We start from the raw sequence: 27,545 nt of genomic DNA on the forward strand, positions 1-27,545 counted from the left end.
TCACCTATAGATTTACAATATCATGGTAGGTAGTAAGGGGAATAAAGAAAAATATCACAGGATAAAGCTGGCGGTAGATTGAAGTGGTCAAACTTAGAATGTGTTCTGAAGATAGAAAAACAACATTGACTTACGAATTGAATATGGAGTATGGGGGGAACGGGAGGGTGAGTCCTAGATTTTTGTCCTAAGCAACTGGGTACCTGGTGATATCATTTGAAATTGACCGAGATTGAGATCAGTCAATAATTGAGCACTGACTACACGTTCTTTACTGCACATGATGCTTGAGTTGCAGCAATGAACATACAGAGGCATGTTTTGCCTAGAGTAACATTGGAAGCAGCCCCTGGGAGGTATCATTGTTCTTTTATTAAACAGATTGTCCCCCAGTGAAGAAAAGAAACTGAGTCCTGCTCTGCACAGTAATGGGGCTCACTGACTCCAGAAATAGGCAAGGCATTCTGGCAGTTGCAGAACTCTCTCCTATAATAAGGGTTTACAATGATTATAGTGTGTCCAAAAAATGTTGTCTGTCATCAGGAAACATGTATTTCCTTAATTTAGCCAGACCACTAATGAAATGGCTGAGGAGGACAAAAGCTCATGCTGGTAGAATGTGGAAAAGGAAATCTAACCAGCAGGACCCTTACTCATCTTTGATCATGGGACCTGGAAACCCCTTCCCCAGATGGTTCTTGAGTCTTGATGACTGGTGGTTGGAGCCCTGTGGCCTTACCCAGAAGTAAATAGCTCAGTTTGGCATTACCTGGGGAGAAAATGGGGGATGAATGAGTTCAGTGATTGATATCCTTCCTTGAAGGTGGGAAGATAGCTCTTCTTAGAAAAGTGGATGTTGGGGCGCCTGGGTGGCTCAGTCAGTTAAGCGTCTGCCTCTGGCTCAGGTCATGCTGGGATTGAGCCCCATGTCCAGCTCCCTGCTGAGCGGGAAGTCTGTTTCTCCCTCTGCCCCTCCCCCCTCGTGCTCTCTCTTTCTCTCTCTCTCTCTCTCGCTCTACTCTCTCTCTCAAATGAATAAATAAAGTCTTAAAAAAAAAAAAGTGGATGTTGATTCAGATGGATAGTGCTTGGGAGAGAAGGTCCAAACAGAACCTGGTTAGAAGCAGGAAGAACTCACCAGGAGATCCACTCTGTGAAGGTTCCAAGTCTAAGGGTGCCCAAGTCTAAGTTGTTCCGACCTTCCTGTGGTGGAAGACACGTATACCTGCATAGTGTGGAAGGGTAGCCTCAGGAAGACCTGAGAGGCCTGGTGGTCAGGGAAGAGAGATTGTGCCTCTCAATTTTGGTGCCAGTGGGGAAGGTCTCATTCTATCAGGTGACCATGAGTTTCAAATAGTGACTAGCAATAAAGAGGGGGGCCCACAGAGGAAGTGGGAACACCTGGGACTATGCATGATACTAACCATAGTGGACAACCCAGAGAGAGACAGTGAGACCAGACTTTTTGGCCTGTAAGTTAAAGAAAGCTGTCCTCTGAAAGGGGAAGTGGGTGCCTGACATCTGAACTACACATTCCTGCCCTCCCCCCCCCACCATTAAGCTGTGAGTTTCTTTAAAAATTTTTTTAAATTATTATTTTTATTGAAGCATAATTGATGCACAATGTTATATTAATATGTTTCAAGGGTACAACATAGTGATTTGACAACTCTATGCATTATGTTATGCTCACCACAAGTGTAACTACCGTCTGTCACATACAGTGCCATTACAATACCATTGGCTGTATTCCCTATGCTGTACCTTTCAGCCTGTGACTTATTCATTCCATAACTGGAAGTCTGTATCTCCCAGTCCCCTTCACCCATTTTGCCTGTCCTCCAACCCCCTCCCCTCTGGCAACCATCATTTTTTTCTCTGTATCTATGAGTCTGTTTGTGCTTTTTTTGTTGTTTGCTTGTTTGTTTATTTGTTTTGTTTTTTAGATTCTACATATGAGTAAAATCATATGGTATTTGTCTTTCTCTGACTTACTTTATTTAGCATAATATCTTCTAGGTCCATCCATGTTGTTACAAATCTTTTTTATGTCTGAGAAATATTCCATTGTCTATATACCACATCTTCTATATCCACTCATCTATCAATGAGCACTTAAGTTGCTTCCATATCTTGGCTATTGTAAATAATGCTGCAATAAACATAGGGGTACACATATGTTTTCAAATTGGTGTTTTATTTTCTTTGGGTAAATACCCAGTAGTGGAGTTACTGGATCATATGCTAACTCTATTTTTATGTTTTTGAGGGGCCTCTATACTGTTTTCACAGTGGCTCTACCAGTTTTCCCGTTAAGAGGGCACAAGTGTTCCTTTTTCTCCATATCCTCACTAATACTTGTTATTTCTTGTCTTCTTGATTCTAGCCATTCTGACAGATGTAAGGTGACATTTCATTGTGGTTTGATTTGCATCTCTGATGATGAGTGATGTTGAACATCTTTTCATGTGTTTGTTGGCCATCTGGATGTCTTCTTTGGAAAAATGTATATTCAGGACCTCTTCTCTCTTTTAAATTGGATTATTTGGGTTTTTTTTTTTTGGTATTGAGTTGTATTCATTTTTTAGATATTTTGGATATTAATCCCTTATCAGCTATATCATTTGCAAATATCTTCTTCCATTCAGTAGGTTGTCTTTTTGTTTTGTTGATAGTTTCCCTCATGGTGCAAAAGCTGTTTATTTGGTGTAGTCCCAATGGGTTATTTTTGCTTTTGTTTCCATTGCCTGAGGAGACATATGTAGAAAAATGTTACTAAAGCCAATGTCAAAGAAATGACTGCCTGTGCTTTCTTCTAGTTTTATGGTTTTGAGTCTCATATTTATGTCTTTAATCTATTTTGAGTTTATTTTTGTGCATGGTGTAAGAAAGCGGTCCACTTTCATTCTTTTGCCTGCAGCTGTCCAGTTTTCCCAGCACCATTTGTCAAAGAGACTGTCTTTTCCTTATTGTATATTCTTGCCTCCTTTGTCATAGATTAATTAACCATATAAGGTTGGATATCTGGGCTCTCCATTCTGTTCTCTGGATCTGTGTGTCCATTTTTGTACTAGTACCATACTGTTTTGGTTACCACAGCTTTGTAGATTATCTTGAAATCTGGAATTGTGATACCAAGATGTGAGCTTCTTGAAAGCAGATAAGATTCCTTATTATCCTTAGTCTCCACAGTGGTCTGTCTGGGACCTGGCACATAGGGAACTCTCAATAGCTATTTGAATGAAAGATGGAGGAAGAAAGGAAAGATGGCAGGGAGGGGGGAAGGGCTGTTAGAGACACTGAGGAGCTCCAAATAATAGAATTTTACAGCTCTGAGGTCCCTTAAAATTATGCATTACAATCCCTTGTTTACAGATTTAAAAATTATATGATATCTAATTCATACATTCTCTCATTCATTCATGTATGTATCTAATAGACATAGATTGAATATCTGTCTCTTCAACAGCCACGCACCAAGTTTGGCACTGGGAATGCTAAATGAATAGGTGATGTCTGCTCACTCTCAGGCAGATACAAACATTGATATGATGCATATGCAGCAAGAACACAAATATGAGGGCACCGAGGAAAGTGTAGTTTATTCTGCTCGAGAGCAGAGGTCAGGGCTAGAGAAGGGGGGAAAGGTCTCACAAAGAAGATGATAGCTGTGCTGGACCATGGAGCTGGCTAGGGCTGGGCAGAGAAGAGCAGGAGAAAGTGAAACCTCTGTCTGGAGAATGACAGGTAGTCCCCTTGCCGGAAATTTAGGGGCATAGGAGCATAGTGTCTTTGGGGGTGGTGGGAAGCTTCAAGTTCAGATGACTAAACAGATGTTGATGCCATTCACTGAAAGAGAAGATTCATGAAGTAGGGTTAGTTAAGGGCAAGAAGCAAGAATTCAGTTTAGCGCGTTCCCACAGGACAACTAGGAAGATGCCAGTTTCAACTGGAAATATGTCTGAAACTCAGGAGAGTGGATTTGGGAGTCATCAGGATGTGGGCGGTGTTGGAAGCCATGGGGTTGGATAATCGGCTTTCAGGCTGGTTGGGGAAGTGAGGGTGGCCTACACCAAGCATTAGAAACTTCCACCTGGTCAATTGGATATGACAAAATGTCCAGATATGGGACTGTTGTCAGGAAGAAGAGAGATGAGTAACAGCTGGAATTGCTAAAAACTGCTTCCTAGAGAAGGTGGCTTGAATAGACATAGCAGGATGTGGAGGATTAGAAGGCCAGGAGGAGGGTGTTGCTGGTGAGAGAGAGCAGTGGGTGTGGCAACCAGGCAGGAAGGATATTAACCCCAGAAGTGCATTCCATGTGATGGTACAGCCAGAGAGAGAAACAAGGAACTGATTAAAAAACCCACCTTGGTGGGTTTTCTATACCCTTTTGCATCTTTGTAGTATCTTTACCTTGTGCACCAATTATTTCTTTTTTTAAAAATTGTTTAAATAAATCATTTGGCTTTGGCAGACCAAGAGGTAAGTCTGGTGCATAAGGGAATCAAATGGATTCCATATCTAAGGGTCTGATTCCTGGGCGGCCTTTTAGGCAGGAGAGCAGGACAGTCTCTGACTAAGCGACCAGGATTGGTGGTTGTAGCTCTGAGTGTCTGCCCCAGGGGGATCTTTGGCATGGATTTGGTCACTGGGGAAGCTGAGTAAGTGAACGAACCCTCTAGAGAGCAGCTGAAGACAGATGAGAAGTAGCTGCACACTGAGCCAGACAGCTTCCAGGCACACAGAAGTTTGCCTGAAAGGCGGCCTGGTGGGTCAGTGCTGGATGCTAATCTCAAAACTTTGTCTTATAACTTGTGCGCCTAGGGTCCAGTTATGCTGCAGTAGTGGTACCAAAACCTCAATGGCTTGACAATCAACAAATCTCACATACAGTTGTTGTGAAAATTAAATAAGATCATCACCATCCAACATTTTGGAAAGCTTACTATGTGCTGGGCTGTGTTGCTCACCTAGTTTAATCCTCATGAAAACCCTATGAGGTGGTTTCCATTATCCCCCCCCCTTCTAAATGTGGGGAATAGGCACAGAGAAGTTCACTGATTGGTCCAAGATCACACAATGAGGAACTAGCTAACACAGGTGGACATTTGGTCTCCCTAGGTCTAGAATTTAGTCTGTATGTTAAAATACTCACTTAGCCCAGGGCAAGACACGTAGTCAGGTTAGGCTAAGTAATGCTGCAGTAAGCAACAATGCCAGAGTCTCCGTGGCATAACACACAAAAGTTTTTTCCTCCATCGTACTGCAGGTTTCATGCAGGGTGGCAAGGGTGGCTCTTTGTAGCCACTCCTAGACACAGGTGACAAGGCTTTATCTTACCATGGACTTCTGCGCTCACTGAGGCAGGAAAAGGGAAGGAGGATGCTTTCACCCAGCACAACACACATGACTTCTGCTCTTTCATTTGTCAAAGCTAAGGCAGTAGGGAAATGAAATTTGACCCTATGTTCTGAGGCAAGAACCAGAATATTTATTAAGAGCCTAATGAGTGCACATAGGCGCTTGTTAAATGTTGATTGAATTGAAGTTGAATGACCAGGCCGGACCAGATGGAGTGAACTCTGTTTCACCTAGCTCGATGATAAAGTTTTTGAGAGTTTGCAAACATAAGCACTATCAGTTCTGCACAGAAGGCCGCCAGAGAACCACTGTGCCACTAATTCTGCCTGTCAGGCATTTCTCTGCACGGCCTGCATGTTGCCAAGAGACCACAGAGGGTTCTGGTTACAAGACTCTAACATTCCTGCAAAATGTAATTACTGTCTTCCAACCACTGCCGTTCATCCCCTCACCCCATCCCAGACCACCCTTTTATGATTGTTTTTTCCCATTGCCTTTCTAAATTTGCCCCTGTCACGTCCTTCCATAAACTCACATGAGGCACACCCAGAAGAAATATGGCGAGCTTGTGAGGTAGGAATACTCGAAACCATTTTCAAGGGTGCATTTCAGTGGCAGTAATTTCATTCACCATGTTGTGCAATCATCACCACTACCTATTTCCAAAACTTATCACCCCAAACAAATACTCTGTACCTGTTAAGAATGAACTCCCCATTAAGGTTGAAATTTTTCTTCTCACTTTAAAGACAAGGATATATAAGGGTAGGCCCTTTGCCCAGTGTCACCTAGGAAATAAGTGACAGAGACAGGATTTCTGACTTTAAGGCTCATGGTATTCTTACTACCTTCTGAAACCTCTCTAATAAGATCTAGGATGGTCACTCATAGTAGGATGATGCCAACCATCTCCTGCAGGTGGGGTGCAGTTCCTAAACTGGTGAGTGCCCCTTCAGGGGTCTGAGGAATAAACCATCATTCCCTCAGGAACATTCCACAGACATTATTGAATAGCCGTGGGGTGCTGCAGATTCAAAGGCGAGTAAAAGCCTGGACTGCAGGAGTTCACAGCAGAGAAAAGTTAGGCAGAAGCTGTTCGTTTTCCCCCAGATCCTGTTTCCCTTCTTCTTTAGTACAAACCAAAACAAACAATCCAGATTTTTAGCTAGAAATAAGACGACATTTCCTAACCTCTCTTGTTAGAAAATGATGCCAAGACTATAGTCACATGACTAAGTTCTGGTCAATGAGATGTAAGCACGAGTGGTATGTGAAACTTCTGGGGAGTGTTTATAAAGAGAAGGAACCTATTTTTCTTCTATCACTCCCCTACCCTGCTTCCTGCTGCCTAGAAATTGAACTGTACCAGCTGGAGCTCTGGCAACCATTCTGGGTTATGAAGTATAAGCCATTGACTGCGGATGGGAGAATGACAAGATGGAAGAAGTCCATGACAAAGTGGAACACTGTACCATCCCTGGGCTTCATATTTCTCATTTATAAGAGAGAAAAAAAAGAAGTTTCGACATAATATGCATTTGTTAGCTTTGGCTGCATCACAAACTACTTCAAACTTAGTGGCTTAAAACAACAATCATCTTATTGAGCTCCTGATTCTATAGGTCAGCTCTGTGGCTGGAAGATTGGCTGGAGCTGGATGGTCCACGTTGGCTTGACGTGTCTGACCGGTCCAGGGGGTCCCAGTGGGGATGGCTCATCTGTGTTCCATCTGGTCTTATCCTACCGTAGGTCAGCGTGAGCTGCTTCACGTGGCAGTCTCAGGGTCCAAAAAAAGAGAAGGCAAATGTTGATATGCAAGTGCTTTTCAAACCTCCATTGGTGTCACATAAGCTAATGTCCCATTGATCTATGCAAGTCACCCAAAGGCATAATTACTGAGGAGTGATTTGTTGAAGGCCATTATTCCAAAAATCTCCATTGTCTGAGCCAGTGGTATTTTGGGATTTTCTTTCACATACATCTGAATCCAGTCCTGCCTTGTATAGGTGATTGGTGATAAATAGTCAAGGACTGCTCTGTTCGCATTTGCCAGCAAGTGAGTATAAAAAGCCTTCATGGTATTTTTCAATGTTCAAATCACAATGGCTTGAACCTCTATCATCTTACTCGTCCTCATCTCCTTACCAAAATCATTTTAATGTTATTGAGACTTAACTATTGGATGGGAAACAGAGGTTTACAGCTTTGCTTTAAGGCAGTACTACAAAAACATGAAAAGGTCACTGACTCTTGAAGTGGCTTTTGTTTAATGATGATCAAAAACAAGGAACTTTTTTTGGAAAGAGCCTCATGAACATTCACACTCCCATTTAAGCAATACCAGGGAGGCCTAAAAAGGTGTCTACACTGGGACATCTATTCTGTCTCACCCTGGCTGATGCCCATTGCTCAGAAAGCAGTCTGACGTGAGAGAAGTTCCTTGGTCACTGCTGAAGGCTCCTCGTGAAATTGCCACCAATCCAAGTAAGGCTGAGTCTGCATACTTTTGTAAATGGTGGCTGATATGCAAGCATCAGGCTCTGGGGCTTTCCCAGTGGGACATCTGTTGCTTCTGGTCTGCACATGATCAGCCATGGTAGGGGTAGGTGGAGATGAACTGAAGACACCACACGGTTTTTCCCTTTTGGTTTAATCTAATCCCATTTTCCTGCTTGCAAAGGTAGTGTAAGTTTCCTCATAGAATCTGGCTCTGGACACCTGGTGTACAGTTGGTTTAAATTAAGAATATATAAATAAAGCATCAACAGACACGCCAGCTAGGCAGAGCAGAAAAAAGACATGAGGTGGGGGGAGGAAGGAGAGAGAAACCTTTGGTTTGTCAACACACACCAAGATAACCAGCTGATTAGGACCGCAAGAATTTCCTATGGATTTTTTTTTTCTTCAAACGTTTATTTCACACTACTCTAGGAGGCAGTGTGATATAGCCATTATATCTGAGCCAGAAAATGAAGTGGTTTAGAACTCAGGCTCTGTTACTTACAAATTATGGGACATAGGCAAATCACGGAACTCTGGTGTGCCTGCTTCCTTATCTGTAAGATGACCACCTCCCAACATTGGGCTGTTGTAAGGATTACATGAAAGACACAAGCAAAGCCTTTAGAATTATGCTGGGCTCATGGTAAGCTCTCAGGAATATTAACTATTACACTTTTATTGTTATGTTCTGGGCCCTGAGCCAGACAGGGTTTTCAGTGACATAGTCCTGGCTCAGAGTGGTGCCTCAAGATGGTGAGAAGGTCATGGTTTCACTAGACAGGCAGTTCCATGAGGGTAGGGTTGCTTGTTTTTCTGTTTTGTTTCATATTGTATTTCCAGGGCTTTGAATAGTATCTGGATCATAGGAGGCGCTCAATAGATTTTAGGTGAATTAGTTTAAACAATTCAGGAGCTGCGCTAAATCATACAGGATTCCGGTGGGGAACAAAGGAGGGATGTCCATAAAATGATTATAAAAATTAGATCAGTGAGATAAGAAATAACATAGGTAAAGAGCATGGAGTCCTACCAGCCAGTAAAGAGGCATGAAAGAAGTTACAGTAATGATTTTAAAATTGGACTATGTGGAATAACTTTTTGCCACTCATGATCCAAATCATAAGAAAATTTGAGGATTTAAATTTCCCTGACTTAAAGACAGGGTTGGGGAGGTGAACCTGAGTCGTGAGTATCATCAGCCCAGAAGTACCATCCAACTTGCAGGCCAGAACCTCTGACTTCAAACCCTAAATCCTTAACCGGTGTCTTTGGCCAAGGCCCTCAGTTGGCCTGAGATGGTACATCTGCTCCCTGCAGCTGGGAAGTGAGTGCTACTCAGGGAATTTTACAACCAAGTAGAGGTAATAGAGTAAATTAAGCCCATGAGATTAATAATTTCATGTGAGGTTTAGGAATAAGTTTTATAACCCTCATGAAAAATTGTACGTAATATTTATGGTGTTTGAACCATTTAAGAAAATTTGACATGTTAATTGTATTACTTTAATTGGAAATGTTACTTTTACTTTTTATTTATTTATTTTTTTAAGATTCTACTTACTCATTTGAGATAGAGACGGAGTGAGAGAGAGAGAGAGCACAAGCAGGGGGAGCAGCAGAGGGAGAGGGAGAAGCAGGCTCCTTGCTGAGCAGGGAGCCCGACATGGGGCTCCATCCCAGGACCCTGAGATCATGACCCGACCCAAAGGCAGACGCTTCACCGAATGAGCCACCCAGGTGTCCCTGGAAATGTTACTTTTAAAATGCATGAAGATTTGTCTAATTTTATAAACAGTATTTGTCTAAAAGATTGAAATGTTTTGAGGTCTTTTTAGACACCTTGGGTTTGTAACTAGAGTTTTCATGCTACAGAAGGTTTTCTTTGTCTTATCAGTGAATCAGCCTTGTTGAGCGTCTTACTTGAGAGAATCAAGTGTATTAAATTTGGGATTATAATTTAAAACATTTAAGGGGATTTAATTAACCATGATAGTTAAATGGGCTAATTGTTTAAAGAAATATTATCTGTTAAACTTAACTGAATGTTAATTAAGGGACAAATGAAATTGAGCTTAAAAGCTTAAGAAAAGCTGTGTTTTAAATTTACAACTTTATTAAATGGAGTATCCATGAAAACCAAGCAAGTGCAAGTAACTCTTTCCGTATATAAAAAAGCCTGTCACATATTTTAAAAACTGAATTGACAAGAGAATGCTTATAAAATCCAGAAGATTGATTTTTTCCTGTTAAAAGTGTTGCTACTGTGAGTCTTCCTGTCTTTTTTTGTATTATTAAAAGTAAAACAAAACCTTACCTTTATATAACTATTATTTTCGATGCTCTTAGACTCCTCAAAGCCTCACCTGCTCACCAGATTGCCAGTCCCTCCAGACCATGCATCACAGGCATGCAACTCTATAGTGTTCCTCCCCAGCTAACCCCAACATCCACCCCTTCTCAAGGTCAAACATGGTGCCCCTTGCCCCACATAATGGTCATTCAAAAAATCCCCTGTATCAGGAAAGTCAGCAGGAAGGGTACTGATTCTTAGGGACGGTTCTGGAAATTTGTAGGGATATTTTAAATTGTTTGGGTGGTTGAAAAGCCCTACTGGCACCAAATGGGTAGGGACCAAGGATGCTGATTTTTTTCAAGATTGCAGTGATGATGTAAATTAAGAGAAGATTGTACTTTATTATATTTGAAACTCTACCATGAGTTCTTATGATTTTGGGGAAAAAATCACATTACGAATGGTGAAGCAGCTCAAGGTATTTGAGTCATGAATCAATACAACATTAAGTTTGCATCTGGGGGTGTCTGGCATCCGTGGTGACTCAGTATACACTTGCAAGCATATCACTTTATCCTAACCTGATTGAGGGCATTCCCAAGCTCTTACATACTGAAATACAGGTTATTTCATTAAATAATGCTCTGCTTTTATTTCTCCATTATATGTCACTTGGGCATTAGATTCACTTTTAAAAATCATGTTTATGCACAGGTTATGTTGTCTCTGAACACCATTTCAGAATAGGAAAGGGGCATTGCGTAACATTTGTTGGGTCTGATAGAATTGACACCACTGTTCACATCCTTGACGTCTTCTCTGAAAGTTCCCTTCACCTTCTTGAAACCTGGCTCTCTTTTGAGGACCTCACAGGTGCCAGTTGCTTTGTCCCCCTCCTCCTCCCACTGGGCCCAGAAGCCAGCTGTGTGTCTGCTTCTTTCTTGTTTCCAGTTCCAGATCTTTGTTCCCCCCTTCCCCAATGAAAATCTCCAGCATTAAAGCTCATAGCATCAGACAATAGCACTCACCTCTTACTGCAGGCAGGTGTCTTTTGTAAGCATCCCACTCTTGGAATACTGCCCCCATCCTTCAAGCTTACTCCACGTAGAGCTCTGTTTCCAACAATTCAGCCACCTTATCAGAGCCTACAGTTCATTCTACTATGTCTCACGTTTCTCATGCCTTCCATTGTTTTGCCCAGATTAGATTCCACAGTATATCACCATAATCATTCCTTTGTGCCCAAAACTCTCTTACCCTAGTCTTCCTCTTTTTCACCAGCCTGGCAAAGCCAAACTACAGTAAATCCAAGTCTTCAACTGCTCTAAGCCTGCACGATGCACTTGAATGTAGCTGAAGAAAAACCTCACCACCAGGCCAACTGGTCTCACTTTAAATTTGTGATAAGTAGCTGCAAGAAGGCCGTTAGTGGATGTTCCTGCCACATTATCCAGGCCAGTTACTTTCCCACTCTGCCAAATAACCAGAATTACCTCACATCCCTTCTTGTCTTTTCAAATCTCCAAAACTCTTCTGCCTTTCTTACTCAAATCTAGTTGTTCTCAAGATTTTTTTTTTAAAGATTTTATTTATTTATTTGACAGAGAGAGACAGCCAGTGAGAGAGGGAACACAAGCAGGGGGAGTGGGAGAGGAAGAAGCAGGCTCCTAGTGGAGAAGCCTGATGTGGGGCTCGATCCCGGAATGCTGGGATCACGCCCTGAGCCGAAGGCAGACGCTTAACGACTGCACCACCCAGGCACCCCTGTTCTCAAGATTTTTTTCTTAAGACTCCTGTAACCTCTTGAAAATTGAAGACCCTAAAGAGCTGTTGTTTATACAAAGGTCATGTCTACTTGTATTTATTATATTAAAATTAACTGGGAAATTTTAACATATTTACAGTGTATTATTTAAATAATAATATTATTATTTAATTAATATATTATTTAAATGAATTACTTAAACAATGAACTCTGGCCTCATGCAGATACAGATAAGTACTTGGAAAAGGGAGGAGTATTTTAGTGGCTTTTTCAGATAATTGAGGATATTTTTCTTTGATAACACACAAAAGCTTGACAAGTGATCATTTCTTGAAGGTTACTTGCAATGTGGATTTGAAACCATATTATGAATATTAAAAAAAGGAAACCTCCTTTAGGATGGAGTCAGAGGCTGGGTGGAGTGGTGGGGGTGCAGTTCTGGTGCACTACTACGTGATGTCAGTTGCGGACCCAACAGGAATTGATGACCTTGCTTCTGGATACTCCCTTATCCGCCCGGCAAGAGACAGAAAGGTTTTCCTCTTCCCTGGCAACAGACTAGCGAATGAGAGCCTATCACAGCTCAGCCAAAGAAAAGACATTATACTTTGAACTCCCAGTTTCCTCCAATGGATTTTTTTTTTTTTTAAGTAAACTTCATGCCCGAGGTGGGGCTTGGACTCAAAACACTGAGATCAACAGTCACATATTCCACCAACTGAGCCCGACAGGTGCTCTTCCAATGGACTTTAGTTTATAACAGCCTTCCCAGCTGCTCCCCTTTCCTCTCTAGAAGAGCGATCCTCTTCTCTGGTTTTTGCCTATGGTTCTTCTGCCGCTTGCTTGTCCTAGGTTGCAATTCTCTGCTATTCCAAATAAACCTATTTTACCGGTAAAATAACTGGAAGTTTTGTTTTTTCAGGTTAACATTACTTGATGATGAGACCTGCAATCCAGAGAGGACCCACAACAGCTCCAAGGCTGGTGAGCAAACAGGTGCCAGTACCCAAGGGCCAATGGACTCAATGCTTTCTCACTGACCCTGGAATTTAAGGGTAAGTTTTCTCCTGGATTTCAAGTGCCACATGTGTGTCTGAGTTCTCCAGGCTCTATCAGGATCTGGGTTTTTTGTTCGTTTTTTAAGATTTTATTTACTTATTGGAGAGAGAGAGCACACGCAAGTGTGTGCACTTGCAGGAGCATGGGGGGAGGGGCAGAGGGACAGGCCAACTCCCAGTTGAGCAGGGAGCCGGAGTGGGGGGCTCCACTCAGGGTTCCGCCTGGGGCTCCATCCCAGGACCCTGAGATCATGACCTGAGCCGAAGTCAGACGCTTAACCCACTGAGCCACCCAGGCACCCGCTATTCAGGATCTGTTTTAAGGCCTTGTTTTTTGTTTTTTATTTTTTCTCTGAGAGTACTTGTTTGACCTTCAGTCTGGTTCATTTTCAAAATGGAACTGCTCCTGCTGGAGCCGTGCAGGTTGGGAATGTGCTGGCCTTCAGTCTGACTCCTTTTTGGGTTTGGACTGTTCCTATTGGAACTATGCTGGCCTTTGGTCTGATTCCTTCTGGAACTAGGCTGTTCCTGTTAGAACTGCAGTTGAGGAATTTTTCCCTTTGCTTTAGAGAAAATCCTTGAAGAAATGGAATCCCAGTCATCAAAATGCTTTGATGGTGCCCCACTTCCCCTTACTGGGACTCTGGCCAGTTTTATGTCTAAAAACTACGGTGCCCCCTCATGCACATGTAAAACTAAATGGACTAACTTAACGAAGAGTAATTTAGGACATCAGCATCCATTATGGGGAATTTTCCATCTCCCCAAACTTGTTTTACTCAAAATTAAATTAGAAAGCTGAGGCTTCTTAGAAGAAAAGGGGGGGGGGAAGCTGAATGGAATACCTAATTTAAATGGTATCTTGAGGCTTTCAGATGTTTACAGGATTCTAAGTTTGCCTCTTTGCAAAATACTATTTCTATTTTTTTTAAGATTTTTTTATTTGTTCACTTGGGAGAGAGAGAGAGCACGAGCAAGGGGGAGAAGCAGAGCGAGAAGGAGAAGCAGGCTCCCCACTGAGCAGGGAGCCCAGTGTGGTACTCGGTCCCAGGACCCTGGGTTCATGACCTGAGCAGAAGGAAGACACCTAACTGACTGAGACACCCAGGAGCCCCTGCAAAATACTATTTCTAAATTAAGTGAGGCAAGCAAACAGTTGAAAGGAGTCAAAATGGCTTCTGTGGCCTCTTTTCCCCTCCCTCACCTTCATCCACAGACACACAGCAGCCACCCTGTGCTCAGGCCCTGCCTCCAGCGCATTTTCCTCATTCTCTCTGCTGAATTTGCCTTTTCTTCCAAATCGATCCCCACCCCCTCCTCTCCTGAACCTATTAAAACCTGCCTCTTTAAAGTTAAGTCTTCTGAGGATCTAAATAAACCTCAGGTTTCTTGTGTTTACTGGACTAAGGCTGAATTACAAACCATAGTTAAAGATTTCCTAAAGTGACTGAAGACCCTCATAAGTTTGCTGAAGAATTGAACATACTTATTCAAACTTAGCAACCTGGTTTCTTAGATTTATATCAGTTAGTCCACATGCTTCTTGGTGAGGACCAGGCCAAACTTTGGATGGAACTAACCAAAAGGGAAAATGCTAAATGGGATTGAGAGGAACAAACCCCTAACTTTTGACAAGATGCTAGAACACTGGCTAGAAATCTCCACTGAGCAATAAGGAAAGGACACACAGTCAGTAGAAACCATACTCTGAATTTTGAATTTTGATCTTTTTCAGGGCTAGCAACATAGTACATACTGTCATAGTACATACTGTCTGGTGAGTTGCGCAGGGGCAGTGAATGCATCTTCCTCAGCCAGGCAGCCACGAAGGTAAATAATCAATGCTCTTACAGCCATTCTGTGTCCATACAACCATTCTGTTTTTCACTTTCAGTACAGTAGTCAATAAATTACAAGAGATATTCAATACTTTATTATAGAATAGTCTTTGTGTTAGATGATTTTGTCCAAGTGGAGGCTATTATAAGAGTTCTGAGCACCTTTAAGTTAGGCTAGGCTAATCTGTGATGTTTGGGAGGTTAGACCTGTTAAAAGCATTTTGACCTATGATATTTTCAACTTACAGTGACTTTATCAGGACATAACTCCATTGTAAGTTGAGGAAGATCTGTATATGAGATTTTTAAAAATTCGCATATGTTGGTATCACTGTTGATCTCATTAGAAGTCTTTAAGTATTGGGAAGCTGTCAAGTTCATGGGGGCAGATACAAATTTCCCTAAATTTTAAGTTCTGCAGCAAAGCTTGAATTTTATATTTTCTCAAAATAGCTCACTAATATCTCACTTTGTCCATTTTTAAGAAAATGTCTGCCAGATACTCAAGTCTGAATAACCAAGGTTGGTCTGTCAGTCCTTCTTTCAAATGGTGTTGCATACGCAAAGAAGCTAGGTCAGCTCTCATTTCAGACAATTGCAACAGTGCTTTTCCTCGAGACAGCCATCATAGTTGGTACGCAGCAGAAGTGTTTCATGTGTACTTCCCATTCAATACAGACTTTTAAAAATATGTGTACTCAAAAAAATATGTGTGTGTACTCAAGGAATGAGAGTTTATAAAATTAATAATTTTTACTACTTCATCAAGGATGTTCTTCAGTAAAAAATGTTTCCTCAAAGCGCGTGGTGGTGAAGAATCTACCGACTGCTGGTTTAGGGTGGTACCGTCGCTTTGCTTCATGCTAAAACACCAGCAGTTTACGCACCATCGCTTTTACACCACCCAGACTAATGCCAACAGTTTTTACTAGCTAAACCAAGCCATTCACAAAATGTTACTTAACACTCTGAAAACTTCAGTACCACTTGTGTTTATTGTATCCACATAAAGGAAGATCTCTGATGATTAGTTGGTGCTGACCCTGAATACCAGCAAAACTGTAAGTCTCGGCAGGTATGGAGGTCTGTTTGTTTTCAGGCAAACGTTCAGCTCTGTAGAGGAGATACGACTCAGTCTTTTTGTTTGCAGCTAAATCTTTACTTTGAGTTACTGGATCATTGAAAGACGGCGGTTCTGTGATTTCTGTCACTGACTTTCCATCCAGCGGTCATTCAGCCATGTGAACTATGCAAGGTTTTATTGCGTGTACTTTTCCAGCCAATGAAAATACAATAATTTCCCTTGTAAGGCGCTTCTGTAGCTTTTTCATTTCTAGTTTGAAAAGCCATAAAAAACAATTATTGGATTTTAAAGAGCTCGTCATATCTACAGTTAAAATATTCAATTTGGGGTGTCTGATTCTTGATCTCAGCTCAGGTCTTCACCTCATGGTCATAAGTTCAAAACCCACATTGGGCTCCATGCCTATTTAAAAAACAAAACATGGAGCCTATTTAAAAAACAAAATCTCAATTCATTTTTCTTTGTACACTATGACTGGCCCCAATATGATGCTGCAACTTAGGGTACCCCATATATTATCAGAAAATGCTCTGTTGCATAAAAACACTAAGGTAATTATTAACATTTATAAAGCACAGGGAAAGATAGCTTTTGCCATATGTTTACTTTTTTGCAGTTTTGCTGGTGCCTTTGGAGTAGCTAATGGTGGCAGGCTCTTTGGGAACAGAAGGAGAAAGCCCACAGCTTTGCTAGTTTAAGGTTGTTGCTGCAACTGATGTGAACAGTGGACAAGACATATATTTAGCAAGGAGATTCTGAAAATAGGAGAGCCATAAAAGGACTGAGCTGAACTCTCCACACACACCTGGCTGACCGGGAGAGACTTAAGACAGCCTGGTAAAAAGTGAAAGCTAGGGGAGACTTGGAACTGGTTGCAAAGTTGAATGCATTCTCCAACCTACATACAGATTGGTGGGCAGAGAATGGAAGCTCTACAGATTAGAGGTGTTAGAGAATAACTTCTGTGCAAATCATCGGCTAACCACTGAGGTACACAGGCATGGGATGACCCCTGGGAGGCCAGGCTTCAAAAATTAAAATTAGAGTAAGAAGCTGTCAGACACATCAGTGACTGCACACTGGAGAGATTCCATAGTACAAGTTCAGGCTAGTTACCAAAAAAAGGGAAAAACTCAGAAAAATAGAGTCAAGTCACTACAAAATTTTATCTAAAAAGTCTAATTTTTAACCAAAATTACTAGACCTATAAAATACAGAACAGTGTNGCATGGGATGACCCCTGGGAGGCCAGGCTTCAAAAATTAAAATTAGAGTAAGAAGCTGTCAGACACATCAGTGACTGCACACTGGAGAGATTCCATAGTACAAGTTCAGGCTAGTTACCAAAAAAAGGGAAAAACTCAGAAAAATAGAGTCAAGTCACTACAAAATTTTATCTAAAAAGTCTAATTTTTAACCAAAATTACTAGAGCTATAAAATACAGAACAGTGTGATCCATGCTTGGAATAAAGCAACCAATGCAAACTGTCTCTAAATGGGTCAAGATACTGAATTTAGCAGAGAGACTTCAAAGCAGCAGTGATAAATATATTCAAAGAATTAAGAGAAAATATACTGACATTGAGTCAATGAAGAGGGTCTCAAAAGAGGAATTAAAACTATAAAAAAAGAACCAAACGGAAACTCTAGAATTGTAAAATACAAAAATTAGAATAAAAAATTCACTAGGTGGGTTTGGTGCCAGATTTAAGAGGAAAGAAAAAAGAATCAGTAAACATGAAGATACATCAAATAAAATGATCCATTCTAAAGAAGAGAGAGAAGAAAGATCGAAGAGAAATAAGTGGAGCCTCAGAGATTTGTGGGACAATGTTAATTGTTCCAACATATGTATAAATGTATAATGAGAGTCCAAGAAGGAGAAAAGAAAGAGTAGCAAATCTGAAGAAATAATAACCAGAAAATTCCCAAACCTCTCCAAAAATATTCACCTAAAGATACAAGAATCTCAATAAACTTTTTTTTTTTTTAAAGATTTTATTTATTTATTCAACAGAGATAGAGACAGCCAGCGAGAGAGGGAACACAAGCAGGGGAAGTGGGAGAGGAAGAAGCAGGCTCACAGCAGAGGAGCCTGATGTGGGGCTCGATCCCGTAACGCCAGGATCACGCCCTGAGCCGAAGGCAGACGCTTAACCGCTATGCCACCCAGGCGCCCCCTCAATAAACTTTAAGCAGAATAACTACAAAAAGGACCACATCTAGACATTTAATGGTCAAATTGGGGAAAGAAAAGGGCAGAGATAATTTTTTTTAAAGTAATCTCTACACCCAACATGGGGCTTGAACTCACGACCCCAAGATTAAGAGTTCCATGCTCTATCGACTGAGGCAGCCAGGCACCCCAAGAGACAGATTTTTGACAGCCGCAGAACAACTCATTATGTACTGGTGGAAACAAAAGTACCGCTAATGGCTGACTTCTCATGAGAAACACCAGAGTCCAGAAAGCAGTGGAATGACATATTCAAGATGCAAAGCAAACATCGTCAGTGAAGAATTCAATTTCCAGGAAAACCATCCTCAAAACTTCTACATCCAGCGAAACTATCCTTCTGAAATGAAGGTGAAATCAAAACGTTTCCACATAAGCAAAGATGATTCATTGTTAGATGATTCATTGCTAGAGATCTGCCCAAAGAAGTACCAAAGGAAATCCTCCATACCAAAAGAGAATGACATCAGACAGTAACTCAAATCCAACTGTATGTGTGTTTAGAGCAATATTTATAACCGGGTATTACTGAGTTTATATAGATATAATATAGATGTGGTAACAAAAGCACAAAGGAAGGGGAGGGACATAGAGCTTTACTGGAGCAAAGTTGCTATTTTTTGCCAGAAGTAAGTTGGTGTTAACATAAAATAGATTGTGACAAGGTAAAGAAGCAGGTGTCTGTTGCTTACAGGAGTCAGGCCTCAACAAACGGATAGAAAATGTACATAAAGGGACAGAAGAAGACATACTGCAAATACACTAATCAGAAGCAAGCTGCTGCACAAATATGAACACCAGACAAGGTGGGCATTGAGATGAAGAATTTGATAGTGACAGATGGATTGATGCACGATAGTAAAGAGTCTACAAGAAAGATGTGACGATTATGAACTAGTAGGTCCTTTGTGCCTACTTAGGAAATCTTGCAGTAGCTCTATTCTAAAGCTATTTTTCTAAATTTTCTTCTAATAATTCTGTTTTGTTTTCATAAGTAAGACATTAATATATGGAGAGCTTATTTTTTTTAATCGTGAGAAGGAACTAAGTTGATTACTTTTAATATTTAAAAAACCATTAACATCATTAATTGAATAGTCCAATGTAATGATCCTTTATCATTACACACAGTAATGGATTACGCTGTCTTAGTGAATCTGACTTTGTGTCTCTCTTGTTTAACTGGCAGTGGCGTAGATCAGAATGTGTTTAAAATATTTATTACATTTATTGAGTAGTTGTGTTTTCTCTGTTTTGCTTTTGTTTTATTTTAAGAGTGAATCTGAGACCATTCTCCACTTAAAGGAATCTGGGCTCCTGAGAAAATGACTGATTTCAGGGCTGGGCAGAAAAAGTTCAGGTTGAGCGTGGAACATATTATTATCTTATAGAGAAGGGTAATGCTCAGAAATAATGGGCCATGTCAAAAGAACATGGGAGGCAACTTAATCTGGGAGAATATGCACATCAAGTAAATAATGATATTAACAGATTATAACCCCAATGCCAAAAACAACAATTAAAGCCCATGTTAATATAAATAAATACATCAGTTAAACAGAGAAGTAACAGAACATTTTCTAATGGTAGAATGCCAACCAACGAATGTAGAGTGAATGATAGAGTTGGACAATCACTATTTAGCAAGTATCATAGTAATAATTAATTCAAGCAAAAATTATTAATGGATGCTAAAGTGAGCAGTTGAAACTTTGATGAGGAACAGGATATTTACATGGCCTCAAAGTATCTCCCCACAAAATACTTATTAACTACAAAGGGGAATTGCAAAGGGGAAAATAGTAACTTTATCGTAGAGAAGACTGGCAAACACCACCTTATTCCAGGGATCAAGGTTATCATCATAAGGAATGGAGCAAACGGTCATCTGCGCCTCTTGATATGATGCACTGTAAAGGACACAACATCACTTACCTGCTGATCCTTCCAAAGATACAAAATCTGAATTTAATCATGAAGGAAGGAACATCAGATAAACCTGAGTTGAAGGACCTCCTACAAAATAATTGGCCTATGTTCTTCAAAAATGTCAAGGTCATGAAAGGCTAAGAAAGACTGAGGAACTGTTTTAGACTGAAGGCGGTTAAAGAGATATTGTAATGCAATGTGTACTCCTGGATTGGATCCTTAAAAATTATTTTTCTTTTATTATATGGGATATATTAAGTTAATGAGTAAATGTTTAATACTGTCTATAGATTAGATAATATTATCTCACTGTTAATCTTCTGATTTTGATGATCTTGTGTTAGTTATATAAGAGAATGTCCTTGTCCTTTGGAATTACACACTGACGTATTCAGAAATAAAAGGGCAGCACGTCCGCAACTTACTTTCCAATATATGTGTTAAAGCAGATGTGGCAAATGTTAAAATTTGGGGAATTTGGATGAAGAGCACCCAGGAGTCTTTTGTGTAACTTTTAAAACTTTTCTGTAAGTTTGATATTATTGCAAAATGAAAAGTTATCGAAGACTAGTACATTTTCTTCCCTAAAAATTATTGGACTTTTTAAAAAAAAAAATGTGAGCCTTAGTTTTTTTTTTTTTGTTGTTGTTGTTTTTTAATCACTCTTTGGGACCTTGACAGTGCTTGTTCGATATATATTTTTGGCATTCATCTTGTGCTAGAGTCTAAGGACATAGAGGTAAACTTGCCCACGTGAAATTGAGCCTTGCCCACAGGAAGTTTTCAATCTAATAGAGAAAACAGCTATTGTACAAATAATTGCATAAATGGAGTTATTTTGTGACCCATTCCTGCAACTACAGATATACCTTACAAAGTTATGTGCAGACTGCATCACATTCCTTCCTTATGAAAGTACAGATGAAATCTCACTTTTTCTTTCTGAATGTCCTTTCTGTCCCACAATAGAGCTACAACCACAGGAAGCCATTAAGAGTCCACCCGGCTGACTTGTTCTTTCACTGTGTGTTTTTGTCGGAGGGGTAGGAATTAAAGAGGGAAATGAGGGTGCTTGTTTTCCTGTAAGCTAAAAATCTTTCCATCTTGAAAAGCAATAAAGTCTGCTGTCGAAGCAGGGCACATTTTCAAACCTCCGGTTCATTACAGAGATATGCATCTAAGGAACTTTGAGCCATGTTCTGGGTGACTTTCTTGAAATCTGAACAAAAAGGAGTTTGTTACAGGGCTCACAAGAGCAATTCCAAAAGCTTCATTAATTCTAATAATAATTTCCAATTAATTCATTCGTCACTTCCTGATATTCTGAAATCATGAGTTTTGAAAGCTGCCACCTTTAACCTTAGGTGAAACTTAAAATGTCATGATTCTAACTGATCCAACCAAAGCTAACCTTTTAGTCATTTATAAAAATGCAAAACAGAAGTCTGGGCTCAGGTCTGAGATGAGTAATTTGCAATAATATTCTTCATTCGTGCACTCTTTGGAATGAAGCGTTGTGACACTCCCAGAGGATATTAAGAATCTAGTGATAAATAGAATTAGACCAGGTGCTTCTCCTGGCTAGGGGCCCAAGGCATGATAACAGGGGATATCAATAAGGCCATAATGGGAATGCATCCAAAATTCTCCAGCTAAACCCGGCCAGTGTAATTATAGCTATCTGGCAAGAGGATGGGGTGGAGGTGGGGGGATGGGGGTGTGTGGTGGGGGGTTTGGGAGGCAGAGGTTGCTCGGGAAGCTTCCCCTCCGCCATCGTTGTCTTTGTTAACTGCCGTGGTCCCAAGTGATTCCACCAGCCTGTGTCTGAGGTGTATCTACTCCCTAGAGTGCTGCCGCCTCGATCAGACCTGGCCCCTGCCATGGCTTTTGCACCCTCAAAACTATTCTGGAAGCAGCTGGTACTAGCACCCCTTCGCCCCCATCAGCCACCTCACATAGCTTTTAGCTCTTAAATGCAGGCACCACTCCATTTTTAGAAAACTGGGCACGGAAATACCTCATCCCACAGACTAATAAATTGAGAAATGAGGTGCAGTTCTATAAAAGGATTTCCCAGAAAATCCTTCTGAAAACTGAGCTTCCTGATAAGCAGAGGCAGATTTACTATGAAGCTGACAAAGCTTAAGCCACAAGGTCCCTCATTTGCAGACGCCCTTCCAAGGCCCTGGGAGGATCCCCAACAATGTGTTTTAATGGTCATATGTTTTTATAAATTCGCAAAAACACAGTATTTTAACTGAAATTGGTTAAGACTATTGTCTCTTTCCCCTGCAATTCCTACCACCTGCTCTGCCCGCCCCCCCCCCACCCCATAATACTTTATCCTGTGTCAAAAACAATTTTAGGATCCAGGTAAAGAAAGAATGAGTTGGAGCACCTGGGTGGCTCAGTCAGTTAAGCATCTGCCTTCAGCTAAGGTCATGATCCCAGGGTCCTGGGATCTAGTCCCACATTGGGCTTCTTGATCAGAGAGGAGCCTACTTCTCCCTCTGCCTGTCACTCCCCGTGCTTGTGCACTCGCTCGCTCTCTGACAAATAAATAAAATCTTTAAACAAAACAAAAAGAATGAGCTGGGTTTAGCCCATTTAGTCTGGGTTTAATGTGACATTTTATGTGGCTCAAATTCACTTTGGTGTGTAGTTATTTCAAGACATATGCTAGGTTAGGAGTGGCTCTCAGGAACATCCCTGCCAACCATATGCCAACCCCCCTCAGACTCATGATGGGAAGAGGCAATGTTCATGAGTACATGAGTAATGGAGCAGAAACACGTCAGAAGAAAGAATGGCTCAGAAGGCTTTCCTCTCACCAAGTGCCTTGGCCTAGTCCAGTCTCACTTTCCCCTAAAGCCCTGCTCTTTTGTCTGTGGAGTTCTAGAAGCTTCCCTTTGCTCAAAGAGGCAGGAAGTTCCTTAGTGTGCAGTAAACACTGCCTCTCCTTCGCTGAGTGCAGTGAATTCAGTGCCGCCTCCAAGGTCCAGCTCTCAGCAGTTTCTCTGTGCTTGGCTGGTAAAGACTACCACTTGCCTGCTCAAGGTTGTATTAGCCCTGTTTCTGAAAAACTCAATTTTTGTAAATGAAATATTTAAATATCTCGGAGCATCTCCATATTGAGAAGGATCTCAGGGAGAATCTTCATGTAAAATGGATCCTTGATTCCAAATTATCCTGCTCCAAGGCTTAGGGTTACAAATAATAGCTAATATACTTTGGATACTTGTGCCAGGCACTGTGCTAACTATATTTAATGTGCATGATTTAATTTTCATATTAACTCAGGGAGTTGCTATAATTGTTCCAATTTTAAAGGTGAATCAATTGAGGCTTAGTAGGTAACTTGCTGGGGCTTCCCAGCTGTGAAGTGATAGAAGCAACTTCCAAAAGTTGTGTCTTTGAGGCGCCTGGGTGGCTCACATGGTTAAGTGCCCACCTCAGCTCAGGGATTGAGCCCCACCTCAGGCTCCCTGCTCAGTGGGGAGTCTGCTTCGCCCTCTCCCTCTGTTTGTGCTCTCTTGCTCTCTCTCTCTCTCAAATAAATGAATAAAATCTTTTTAAAAAAACACAAAAGTTATGATCTTTTGAGTTTTAGGGATTGCTTTTTATGTAATTTAATTTTGTTTATTATGTAATATGGATGCATGGTTCTAAAGTCAAACCTATAAGAACATAGCCTTTATCCTTTTCTCTTCCATGCTATTTTGTCCTTCCCCCGTTTATGTGGTTTATTCTTCCGAGAACTTATATATATGTGTATACACACACACACACACACACACACACACACACATCATTCTTCGGTAAGTGGTAGCATTCCCTACATACTTTTCTCTACTTTGCTAAATTTGAAGAAAATAAAACCAGATGATGCACTTGAACCTAACAGGGGAGAGTTGAAGGCATAATCGTATGAAAATTTCTGAAGTGACTTTAAAACGTAGTTACTTGATGACTGCTTTGATTACTTGAAAATACACCAGGGAGCCATCTGAGTATTTTGAAAACTGGTAAATTAAAGAATCAAAAATGTATCCTGCCAATTCTAAAAGAAATTTGCCTCAAATATTCTAATATATGTATTAATTGTACAAACTATTGATGAGAAGTCTCTCTTCATGCAAGTATTTCAGCTACTATTTAAAGGAGTGCTAGAGTCAGATGATCACTGCTTTATAATCCCTAATGAATTCCCTGTGTAGGCAATGGTCATCAACACCCACTAACATCACAAAAAGGAGACCGTTAGATAAAACAAAGCTCACAATGGAAGTACACACCACCACCTCTAAAGTAGTTTTGCAAATAAATAAATAGATAAATAAATAAATAAATATATAATTCAAACTTGATTCTGATCAAGCCTCTGTATCTAACTGTTAAAGACACAAGGGAAAAGGGCCCTGTGAAAGGAGAGGATGGAGATACAGTCAGCAAACAAATTGTCAAAAAATACTTTTAGGACTATAGGGGAACACATAGCGATTCCTGATGGATATTTGATAAAATTAAGAAGCTATTGCTCATTTTTTAGATGTGCTAATGATATTGTGGGGGTTTTGACTCTTTATATTTTAGACATACATTCTGAAATGTTCACGGATGAAGTATCCTGTCTGGGATGAAGTCCAAAATAGTACGGTGGGGTTTCATCCACATCATTGCAAATGGCAGAATTTCCTTCTTTTTTATGACTGAATAATATTCCTTTTCCTTATCCATTCATTGATGGACACTTTGGTTGTTTCCATATCTTTTCTGTTGTGAATATGCTTGAACAAAGGGGGGCAGAGATCTCTTTGAGATACTGATTTCATTTCCTTCAGATATATACCCAGAAATGAGATTGCTCAATCCTATGGTATCTATTTTTAATTTTTTGAGGAACCTCCATATTATTTTCTGTAGTGTCTATACCAATTTACATTCCCACCAGTAGTGTCCAAGGGTTTTCTTTTCTCCAAATCCTTGCTAGCACTTGTTATCTCTTGTCTTTTTGATGAAAGCTATGAGGTGGTATCGTGTGCTTTTGATTGGCATTTCCCTGATGATTAGTGATGGTGAGTACATTTTCATATACCTGCCTATTGGTCATTTGCATGTCTTCTTTAGAAAAAGGTCTGTTCATATCTCTTGCTCATTTAAAAAAATTTTTTTATTATGTTCAGTTAGCCAACGTAGAGTACATAATTAATTTTTGATGTAGTGTTCAACGATTCATTAGTTGCATGTAACACCCAGGGCTCATCACAACATGTGCCCTCCTCAATGTATTATTATTATTTATTATTATTATTATTATTATTATTATTGCTATTATTATTTGGAGGGGAGTTTGCTATTGAGTTGTATGAGTTCTTTGTACATTTGGATATTAACCCATTTTCAAATATATGATTTGCAAATATTTTCTCCTATTTCATAGGTTGCCTTACATTTTGTCGATTGCTTCTTGCGCTGTGCAGGGCTCTTTGATGTAGTCCAACTTGTTTATTGTTGCTTTTGTTGCTTGTGTGTATATTTTAAATTGTATTGAGTTTCAGGTGCCTATTAGATACCCAAGCAGGGATGTCTAGATAGATACAGAATCTAGAGTTCAAGGAGAGGATAGGGATGGAGATAGAACTTCAGAGTTGTATCTGGGTGGCATTTGAGTTATGGGCCAACAGGAGATAACCTTGAGAATGAGGATAGGTAAAAGAGATGCTGGAATACTGAGCTGCGTTTAGAGGTGAAGAAGGTGAAGAAGGAGCTAGCACTTGGCTAAACCCAATTCAAAATGATCTTCTATCCCCAGGAAGAACAGTCTAGGAGAAGTTGCTTTCTGGGTATGGTACTCATACATCATGCATTCATGACCATGGTAATAGCCACTGGGGTAGCAGTCATCTTAGTAGTATTGCCTGTTCTGTGTTTATTGGCAACCCTAGTTTGCTTGTGATGAAGTTGAAGCTTAGAGAAGTGAAGCCACTTATTGACCCAAGCTCAGAGATCATGGGAGCTTATTTAATTGTCAAAGCCCATTCCCATTATGGCGTGTGGCCATGGAGGTAGTGCCCAGCACAACTTCAAGGGCACCATTCCCATAGACTGTAACATGAATGGTGCCCCCTAGAGGTGTGTAGAACACAATACGCCCAAGCATATGTGGCCACCTGTGCCCTTTCTTACTGTCTTGCTGCCTTGGCATCTTCCCTACAAAGTTCTGTTACTTTTAACATAAATATCTAAATCCTTCCAAAGCTTCCTGATAAAAGCGGTTTATCATGGTGATTAGAAGTTTGAGCATTGGAGCAAGACAGAAATTTGTTCAAGTCCTAGCTCAGCCTCTTACTAGTTGTAACCCCTTGAAGCTTCAGTTTCTTCATCTGTGAAATGAAGAAAATAAGAGCAGCCACCTCCAAGGGATATGTAGGCATTAAGAGAAAGAAGGCATGAAGAAAGTTTAGCCTGCTTTACTCGGTACTTTTTGTCTGTTATTAACTTATTTTTGCTTTTAACTGCTACTTCCTCAGCCTACATGTTGGTTCTCAGGAGAGACTGAAGGTTTTATGGAAAGGACAGGAATCAGATTGGGTTCAAATTCACCAGCAAATTAATGAAAAGGGCGCCAAACAACAGGAACCAGAGAGCAGAATAAAGATATGCAGCTCAGCAAGTGAGGAAAACAATTTGGGTGACTTTGTTTGGATCTGTTACTCTTCCTATATACAGGGGGGAAAAAAGAAAGAAAGAAAAAAAAAAGAAACCAAAACGCTTGTTTTATTTCAAGTATTAAAAAATCCATTTGTCACAAATTCACTTTTGTTTCTATTCGGTTTGTGCACACAAGGAATTCCAAGGCCATGTGAAGGGAATTTTGAAAACCTCTGAGATTTAGGCTGTTGGCCCTGTCATTCCATGATGGGGCAGGGCATTAGGAATTAAAGGCAGAGTGGCCCAAGGGATTGAAGTCTATTTACAACCTAGTTACAGTGTATCCTGTTTTCCCCCTGCTGTGCTGGGCTGAGTGTCTCACAAAAGATTCTCCCACATATCTGAAAATAAAATGAGGTCCTGGCGACAGTGTCTATGAGAAATTGACATAATATGTTTGGATTTTATTTTTGTTGAAGGTGCATAATGTTTTCCAGGTTTTTCTGCTCTTCTCCATTCTTTAAAGAAATGAGAGGAAAGAAAAGGGGGAGAGGCTCTGGCCAAGAGCCCAGGATCATACTTCTGGTCTCAGAAGGAAATGTTAAGATGGGCTAAGTTTTAAATGAAGACGGGAGAAAAATTTTTGTATTCTGGAGTCTGACATCATCATCCTCTGTGGCCTCCACCTCAACCTCAAACAACTATGCAATAATTTTTTTTAAGGATTTTATTTTTAAGTAATCTCTATACCCAACGTGGGGCTTGAACCCACAACCCCAAGATCAAGAGTCACACGCTTTATGGACCCAGCCAGTCAGGTGCCT

General features: G+C 40.5%; 1 protein-coding gene across 2 annotated transcripts in view; it reads left to right on the top strand.

The window, feature by feature from the left end:
- USP1 (ubiquitin specific peptidase 1) overlaps positions 1 to 27,545 on the top strand; it is a 96,660-nt gene that overhangs the window by 6,382 nt on the left and 62,733 nt on the right. For both annotated transcript variants that reach the window (XM_019798017.2, XM_019798018.2), the window contains exon 3: positions 12,847 to 12,979. The gene's annotated coding sequence lies outside the window, so the exon portion shown is untranslated. The remainder of the gene's footprint in view (positions 1 to 12,846; positions 12,980 to 27,545) is intronic.

This window comes from Ailuropoda melanoleuca, chromosome 2 (assembly GCF_002007445.2).
Source record: "Ailuropoda melanoleuca isolate Jingjing chromosome 2, ASM200744v2, whole genome shotgun sequence".
Taxonomy (NCBI): Eukaryota; Metazoa; Chordata; class Mammalia; order Carnivora; family Ursidae; genus Ailuropoda; species Ailuropoda melanoleuca.